The sequence below is a fragment of the Schistocerca cancellata genome, chromosome 2 (assembly GCF_023864275.1).
Source record: "Schistocerca cancellata isolate TAMUIC-IGC-003103 chromosome 2, iqSchCanc2.1, whole genome shotgun sequence".
Classification (NCBI taxonomy): domain Eukaryota; kingdom Metazoa; phylum Arthropoda; class Insecta; order Orthoptera; family Acrididae; genus Schistocerca; species Schistocerca cancellata.
The window spans coordinates 382,380,087-382,389,199 of record NC_064627.1 but is presented as its reverse complement, the minus strand read 5'-3'; positions in this window follow the sequence as shown (position 1 = coordinate 382,389,199).

The following is a 9,113-nucleotide window of genomic DNA, read 5'->3' as shown; positions in this document are numbered from 1 at the left end:
GTGAAGGTGGTTCGATGAACCCTCTGCCAGGCACTTAAATGTGACTTGCAGAGTATTCATGTAGATGTAGATGAAACAGAAGCAGTTTACCCCGTGCCTAAAACACTGGATTCGTTTGGAGAAGCAGGACACGAGTTGCTGTTCAGACATTCAAGTAAGGGAACTGTATAAATTACCCACGGCAGATTTTGCGACACTACCTTCCCCACCGTTGTGCACAGTGGCTCCCATTGAGAGAACAGTATACGCTAATTTGTCTTCCTTCCATACCTCGACCACAACAAAACTCGCGCTCTCAAAGTAAATTTCAGACGCGACAAGAGCCAGTTGCGGTCTAGGACAGGCTGACCTGACCCGCGGCCGCAACCTTTTGTAAAGGAGCCAGAGCTCACAGAACAGTGCGCCGACGCTCACGCCTCATTAAGCCAGTTCACGGCAGTCCCCGCTGCGTGACACTCCAGCAGAGCTGCCGGCGCTGCACGCGAGGGCCAGCATTGACGAGTGCCAGTCGGGATGTGAACGCCTGCCCCACCGTGGGTCCTCGCGTACTGCCAGCTACTCATCTGGTGAAAGACTTTAATAAGACTAAGCATTGTGGATTATAGGACACTGGAAGTAATACTCCAGCTCAAAAAGTATGCTATGTCATGACCAGACGAAACTACAATCGTCAGGCCACAACTATGGGTTCTGTGATTCCTCGGAGAGGTGATACATTAAAACAGAACACTTGAAATATTAGTCCACTTTATTACGTAAATGAATTGAAGATTTACTTAACTTTAACACAGACCTTTGGCACAGGATTGACTGATAAGTTACAGCTGTTATTAAGTAGTAAATTATGGTCTTATGCACGAATTATCAAACTGTTCTCGTGCAGTACACTGTTCAATATTTACGAAGTATACTGGGTGTATCAAAAAGAATCATCCGATTTGGCACTTCCATATTTCTGAAACTAATAAACATGTACAATGAATTTTGTTTTTTTTTTATGAATGGGAAACTCAAAAGGCATATTTTTCATACCTTTTGATATGTGTTCAATATGCCCCCCTTGAGATGCTCGGCATATGTCAATGCGGTATTCAAATTGTTCCCACATTGCGGCTAGCGTGTCTTGAGCTACAGCTTCCACAGCTGCTGTTATACGATGTCTCAGTTCATTCATTGTTGTTGGCAACGGAGGCACATAAACAGAGACTTTTATAAAATCCCACAAGAAATGGCTTCAGGTCCGGTGACCTTGGAGGCCAGTGATGTAAGGCTTAATCATTTCGTCTAGTCCGATCGATCCGTCGTTCAGTAATCCTTTGATTTAAGAATTCTCGCAAACATCGACGCATCACGTACCAGACGGACATCGGGGGCATGGTGTGCTGTCGAGCTGCACGGCGAACGGATTTCTGCGGGCTCCCTGTGATAGTATGGCGGATGCGTTCGACGTCTGTGTCAGACACTCGGGGACAGCCCGGCGATTTGCCTTTACACAAAGAAACTGTTTTTCAGACTTGTTCATGCCATCGTCTAATGCTCTGTGGTGATGGAGGATCCACACCATACTTAGTACGAAAGTCACGCTGAACAGTTATTATTGACCCGCACTGCGCATAACGCAGAACACAAAATGTTTCCTGTTGTCCCGACACCAGTTTTATTAGAACTGAAGTGTGCACGCCTTGCTCCTACCTAGCGGGAAAGAAGTAAAACTCGATAGTTTGCTCTTTCCAACAGTACGTTGTTCGTGCACAAATCTCAGATAAATAACAGTTATGATTTTTTTTTTAATCGGATGATTCTTTTTGATACACACTGTATTTCATGAGAAACTTTAAAGGTCAGTGTCCTAATAGATGATGCTGACTGCTATAGCTCAGGTCTCGAACTGGGGGAGAGCTCTCGCTAGCTTGACATGATGTTTTCTCAGCGTGAGAGTGCTGCTATGCTGAGAGGAAAGGCGTGGTCTCCACGAGCGCCTCCCATAGATCGTCGCGGATCGCAGGGGACACTCGCTAGTGTCTGTGATACTTTAAAGTGTTGCCAATTTTGATGTGGCACAGTGATCTCTGTATGACACCACGTGTTATGCTTAAAAACACATCGTGGAATCGTCAACAGTGAAATGGTGAATGTTCTAGTTAAGAATGTTGTCCGGATCAGTGAGTGCAAATACGACGCGAAATGTGTAGCCGAAGTTCTATAGTGTCAATTACCTGGCTACGATGTAATTGTAGGTGCTTTCGCCAGCACTTTTACCGAGTGGGTTGGAGTCCTATCCCTTCTCAAATGGTTCAAATGGCTATGAGCACTATGGGACTTAACATCTGAGGTCATCAGTCCTCTAGACTTAGAACTACTTAAAACTAACTAACCTAAGGACATCACACGCATCCATGCCCGAGGCAGGATTCGAACCTGCGACCGTAGCGGTCGCGCGGTTCCAGACTGAAGTGCCTAGAACCGCTCGGCCACTGCGGCCGGCGAGGAAGTCCAGGGACGCAGTCATCCATTGAGTTCTGTAGTTCTCAAAAAGGCGTTTTGAAGCCCAATGAGCACAGAACTTGTGAAATCCTAATTGTCTAGTCACGATCTCATATAAAACGCTCCGAGAAGTTTGCGGAAAGTTGTCACACGGTTGAGAAATTAATGAAACACCGGTTATCGCGAATTGTTCCGCCCATTTTCTGTATCCCTTTGTTACGATCCACAGACGGACAGTTTTTTCAGTCACCTTGAACATTCGTCCTCGCACTTTTAAAAAGATGACACTATTGGCTATAACTCCTTAATTATCACATTCGCCTCATACACGGGACAAATTTTGCAACGAATGTCAACAGTTGTGTGATTTTTGCCACTAAAAACAGTATGACAGTTCGTGTTTCACATTTGGCGGTATCTTAAATTGCCATACTCTTTTTGAACAGCTAATGGACGTGTTTCTTTTCCTGTTCTACTTGCAAATGGAGCGAGGGAAAAGCGACTGTCTATGCGTCTCCGTACGAGCCCTAATTTCTCCTACGTTCGTAGTCCTTACGCGAAATGTATGTTAGTGGCAATAGGATCGTTCTGCAGCAGCTTCAAATGCTTGTTCTCTAAATTTCTCACTTTCCGCGAAAAGAACACCGCCTTCCCTCCAGGAAATCCCATATGAGTTCCCGAAGCGTCATCGTAATAACTGCGTGTTGATCGAACCTATTGGTAACAAATCTAGCGGCCCGCCTCTGAACTTCTTCTATGTCTTTCTTTACTCCGACCTATTGTGAATCCCAAACACTTGAGCAGTACTGAAGAATGAGTCACGCTTCTGTTCTACATGCTGTCTCCTTTACGGATGACCCACACTGTCCTAAAACTCTTCCAATAAACTGAAGTCAACCATTCGCCTTCCCCACTCATTCCTTACATGTTCACTCCATTGCATATGGCTTTTTAACGTTGCACCTATATATTTAATCGACCTGATTGTGTCAAGCAGCACATTCCTAATTCTGTTCCTAATGCTGTATTTGCTCATTAAGGTATTGGTTTTCCTACTGACCTGCATCAACTTACATTTTTCTACATGTAGAACTGGGTGCCTCTCATCTCACCAAACAGAAATTAAGTCATCTTGTGTCCCCCTACAGTCATTCAACGACGACAACTTCCTGAACACCACGCAGACTGCTACTCACCCAGTACAGCAGGTCATTTATGTACACAGAAAATAATAGCGGTCCTATCACACTTCCCTGGGGCACTCCTGACGATACCCTTGTCTCTGATGAACACTCGCCGTCGAGGACAACGTACTGGATCCTATTACTTAACAAGTCTTCGAGCCATTTTCATACCTGGGAACATTTTCCGTATGCTCATAACTTCGTTGAAGTCTGCAGAGGGACACCGTGCTTTTCGAAAATCTAGGAATATGGAAACCGCTAAGTCTCCTCCGCCATGGTTCGCAGGATATCATGTGAGAAAAGGGGTTCGTACAACGATGCTTTCTAAAACCGTCCTGATTTGTGGACAGAAGCTTTTCCGTATGAAGGAACTTTGTTATACTCTAACTAATAATATGTTGAAGAATTCTGAGAAAAACGATGTTAAGAATATTGGTCTGCAAGTTTCTGGGTCAGCTCTTCTACCCTTCTTATGTACAGGAGTCACCTGCGCTTTTTTCCAGACACTTGGTACTTTGCGCTAAACGAGAGATTTGCGGTAAATACAAGCTGAGTAAGGTGTCATTGCCGTAGAGTACTCACTGTAAAACCGAGTTGGGATTCCATGCGGACCTGGCGACTTGCTTGTTTTCAACTCTTTCAGTTGCTTCTCTGCGCCAGCGATGCCTATTGCTGAATCCGCTACATGGAAGTCTGTGTCACGGTGAAATAACGGTTTGTTTATACGATCCTCCTGCGTGAACTCTTTCTTAAACGCGAAATTTAAAACTTCAGTTTTCCTTTCGATATATTCTATTGCCACACCAGATCGATTAACGAGTGCTTGGACAGATCCGCTTTGCGGTTTTACAAAGGACCAGAAATTTCTCCGGTAATTGGCTAGATTCTTTGCTAAGGTATGGCGGTGATAGTTGTATGCTTCACGCATCAGTATTTTTTACAAACGCACGAATCTCAACTAACTTTCTCCTGTCGTCATTTGCGCCTCCTCTATTGTACCGAGAATGCAACTTTCTCCGCTCTCAGTATTTTCAGAATTTTGTTGTTAAAACACGGCGGGTCTTTCCGCCTTGAATCCGCTTATTTGGGACACACGAGGGGCGTTCAGTAAGTAATGCAACATCTTTTTCCTCGACGCCTGTTGTCTGGAACATCGTGCTACATTCCCGCTTCAGCCCCTACAGTTTCTCGAAGTTCCTATAGGTGGCGGCGCTATATACATACCCTTCGAATGGCGTCTGTAACAGCGGTGCTTTTAAGCAGACCTCACTCACTGAATTTCTTTTGACGAAAAACCAGAGCATCTCAGATATTCATAGACACTTGCAGATTGGCTAATGACACAGGCAATGAACAAAAGCACGGTGAGTCGTAAAGCGAGGTGTCTGTCATCATCGCAACAACGTCGCACAGATCTGTCCGAACTCCCGCGTGCCGGCCGGCCGCCAAGAGCTGTGAGTCTTGCAATGTTGGAACGTGCTGACGCTCTCATCCAACCGGTAAAGTCATGGCGATGGTCTTATGGGACTCTGAAGAGGTTATTCTGTTTTATGTCCTCCCTGATGGTGCAACGATCAACTCTAAAGTGTATTTTGATACCCTCAGCAATCTGAAGAAACGACTTCACCGTGTTCATCGCCACAAAAATGCAAACGAACTTATTTTCGTCTGCCGTAGCACTGAATGGAGATTATGTTGAAAAATCGGACTTTGCAGCCTAAAGAATGAGGAATGATATGGTGCATTGGAATCCTGAATAAAACTAACTCGCTCTCAGAAAAAAAGTATGTTGAATTACTTATTAAACGCCCTCCAGAGCGCGATTTACAATCAGTTTAAACTTTGCCCATAATTTCTCTAATTCCGTCATAATTGAACTAAATGACGTCCACTCATTGTCTAAGTGGGATGCTAACACCTGCTTGTCTGTTCCTTCTAGTAGAAATGCTCTCCTAGCTTTCTTGATTGATTAAGCAATTTTCGTAACCACCGTCCGTATGATGACATCACGATCCATGTCTCTATACAGTCCAGCGTCCGGCCATCCTAATTTAGGTTTTCCGTGATTTCCCTAAATCGCTCCAGGCAAATGCCGGGATGGTTCCTTTCAAAGGGCACGGCCGACTTCCTTCCCCGTCCTTCCCTAATCCGACGAGACCGATGACCTCGCTGTCTGGTCTCCTTCCCCAAAAAAAACCAAATCTCTATACAGGCACCATCGATAAACTCCGGCCTGTTTGTATCTGCAAGGTCTGAGATATTTCCAGTGCATGTACACTGTCGAACTAGTTGCTCAAGACAGTTTTCGGAAAACGTGTTCAAAAGAACTTCACAAGACTGCCTGTCCGTACCCGCTCCAATGAATCCATAGACGTCCCAGTCTGTACTCGGAAGGTAGAGTCGTCTCCAACTAATATTGCATGATTTCTGTATTTCCGCGCTACTGAGCGTAAACTTTCTTCGAATGACTCTAAAACTGCCACGGCGTAATCGGGTCGACGGTAAAAGCATTCAATAATTAACCTATTTTCACCTCGTACTTTTATATGCGTCCAAATAACTTCGCCGTCACATTCAAAACCGATTTCATTAGGGACAATATTTTCGTCGACTGCAACGAATACTCCCCCTCCTACGGCGTCTAATCTGTCTTTCCGATATACGTTGCATGACTCATTAATTATTTCAGGGCTTTCTACTTCAAGTTTCAGACTAAGCTGAGCTGAGCTCGATAACTTTCCTGGTGGGCGATAAATTTGGGAACTTTGTTAGGAATACTTCGACACTTTACTGATAAGATTTGCACCGTTGAAGTGTCTTTGCTCTGAATGTGGCCTGATTTCGATAATCGCATATTGACTGGCGAGTGTTCATCAGAGTACCTCAAACTACCGCCTAGCCTAAAAAATACACACATCAAAAAAAGTTTTGCATCAGCTCGATCAAGAAAGTTTCGGAACCTGTACAGAAAATTGGACTAGAGATCAACAAATACATCACTTTTTATTGCTCATGAAAACCACACAATGTATACTGTACCACCATACAGTGAGACCTTCAGAGGTGGTGGTCCAGATTGAGGTACATATCGATACCTCTAATACCCACTAGCACGTCATCTTGCATTGATGCATGCCTGCATTCGTCGTGGCATACTATCCACAAGTTCATCAAGGCTCTGTTGGTCCAGATTGTCCCACTGCTCAACTGCGATTCGGCGTAGATCCCTCAGAGTGGTTGGTGGGTCACGTCGTTCATAAACAAACCTTTTTAATCTATCTCAAGCATGTTTCACAGGGTTCATGTCTGGAGAACATGCTGGCCACTCTAGTCGAGCGATGTCGTTATCCTGAAGGAAGTCATGCACAAAATGTGCACAATGGGGGCGCGAATTGCCGTTCATGAAGACGAATGCCTCGCCGATATGGTTGCACTGTCGGTCGAGGATGGCATTCACGTGTCGTACAGGCGTTACGGTGCCTTCCATGACCACCAGCGCCGTACGTCAACCCCACATAATGCCACCCCAAAACAGCGGGGAACCCCCACCCTGCTGCACTCGCTGGACAGTGTGTCAAAGGCGTTCAGCCTGACTGGGTTGCCTCCAAACACGTCTCCGACGATTGTCTGGTTGAAGGCATATGCGACACTCATCGGTGAAGAGAACGTGATACCAATCCTGAGCGGTCCACTCGGCATGTTGTTGGACCCATCTGTTACGCGCTGCATGATGTCGTGGTAGCAAAGATGGACCTAGTCATGGACGTCGGGAGTGAAGTTGAGCATCATGCTAGCACTTGGACAGCCTGAGCGAAGCGTGTCATCGACAGTTCTAGTCTCTCTGTACCTCCTCCATGTTCGAACAACATCGCTTTGGTTCACTCCGAGACAACTAGACACTTCCCTTGTTGAGAGCCCTTCCTGGCACAAAGTAACAATGCGGACGCAATCGAACCGCGGTGTTGACAGTCTAGGCATGCTTGTAGTGCAGACAACACGAGCCGTGTACCACCTTCCTGGCGAAATGACTGGAACTGATCAGTTGTCGGACCCCCTCCGTCTAATAGACACTGCTCATGCATGGTTGTTTACATCTTTGGGCGGGTTTAGTGGCATCTCTGAACAGTCAAAGGGGCACTGTCTGTGACACAATATCCACAGTCAACGTCTATCTTCAGGAGTTCTGGGGACCGGGGTGATGCAAAACGTTTTTTGAAGTGTGTATAGTGCACAAATTTTGCTACATTCCTTCGTTCCCCTTATAACAAACACTATTCCTATTTAGCCTTCCTCATATTTCCATTTGAGCGATATGTCCGTTGCTGACGGCTTCCTGACGCGAGGTCACGAACTATTTATTCTCAAAATGCTGCCGACCGAGACGTTGAGACGATCAACATCATGGCATGGCGTCCTGGAGATGGTTCACTTTCATATGAGAAAGGGATGAATGACTCAGAATCACAGGGCGTTTCAGACAGACTGCATGCTGCAATCTAGCTGTCTGTAGCCAGAACGGGAGGGGCGGATGCGTGACCTCATTCGGATGCCTGCTTACGACCAGGCCGTACGTGCTAAATTGGAGGTTTTCTAAACAGATACTATTAATTTTCATCCAAGAGATAAATAAAAAACATAAGACTGCATATATTTCAACATGCACCTGAGGTAACACCTAACTGCCACCTGATGATGTAGCGAGGCGTCGGAAACGCGTCACCTGTCGTAAATAAAGAAAAGAAAGCTTTGTAATTGATCTAGATTTATTTATATCTGTTTTAAACAGACAGTCACGGAAAGCCAACCAAAGATGTGCATGTGTAAACTTTTATCTATTTTTAATCTATAGTCCTTATAGTCCTGCCACTTACGGCAGATGCTCGGCTACTGACAGTATAGTAATTCACTCTTTAGCCATTAATAAGAATCAGTAAATATTAATTACCTGAAAATGACGATAATGTTTCACAATTTGCGGTGTTTGACGGAGTGTAATGGATGGTTATCCCACGCTCAGTGATGTTGCTGAAGGCAAGAAGATCTTTGTAAATGGGCTGGTGGTGTCAGATGATCGATATTCCTATAAATCGTAACAAAGAGACGGTATCGAAGCAAAGGATTGGTTGATGGTGAACAGGGTATGAGTTGCGAGGGATGGCGTGGGAAGTAGCATATCGGAACATGGCATGAAAAGTCAAAGAATATTGGTTCACCAATGTGCTGGTGTAGTCTTATGGACTAGCTGGGTTTAATTGTCTCTGACCACCCTAATTTTGGTGTTTTCTTTTATTAGGTTGACTCTTACAGAGAAGACAACAGCAATCAGCCACTTTTGACAACGCTATGTGGTTACTTAAATAGCATCGTTACCGGTTTCGAACCGACAGGTTCATCATCAGACGGCTTGTTCACGTTAAGGTACATTTTACTTTAGCTTTCACTTTT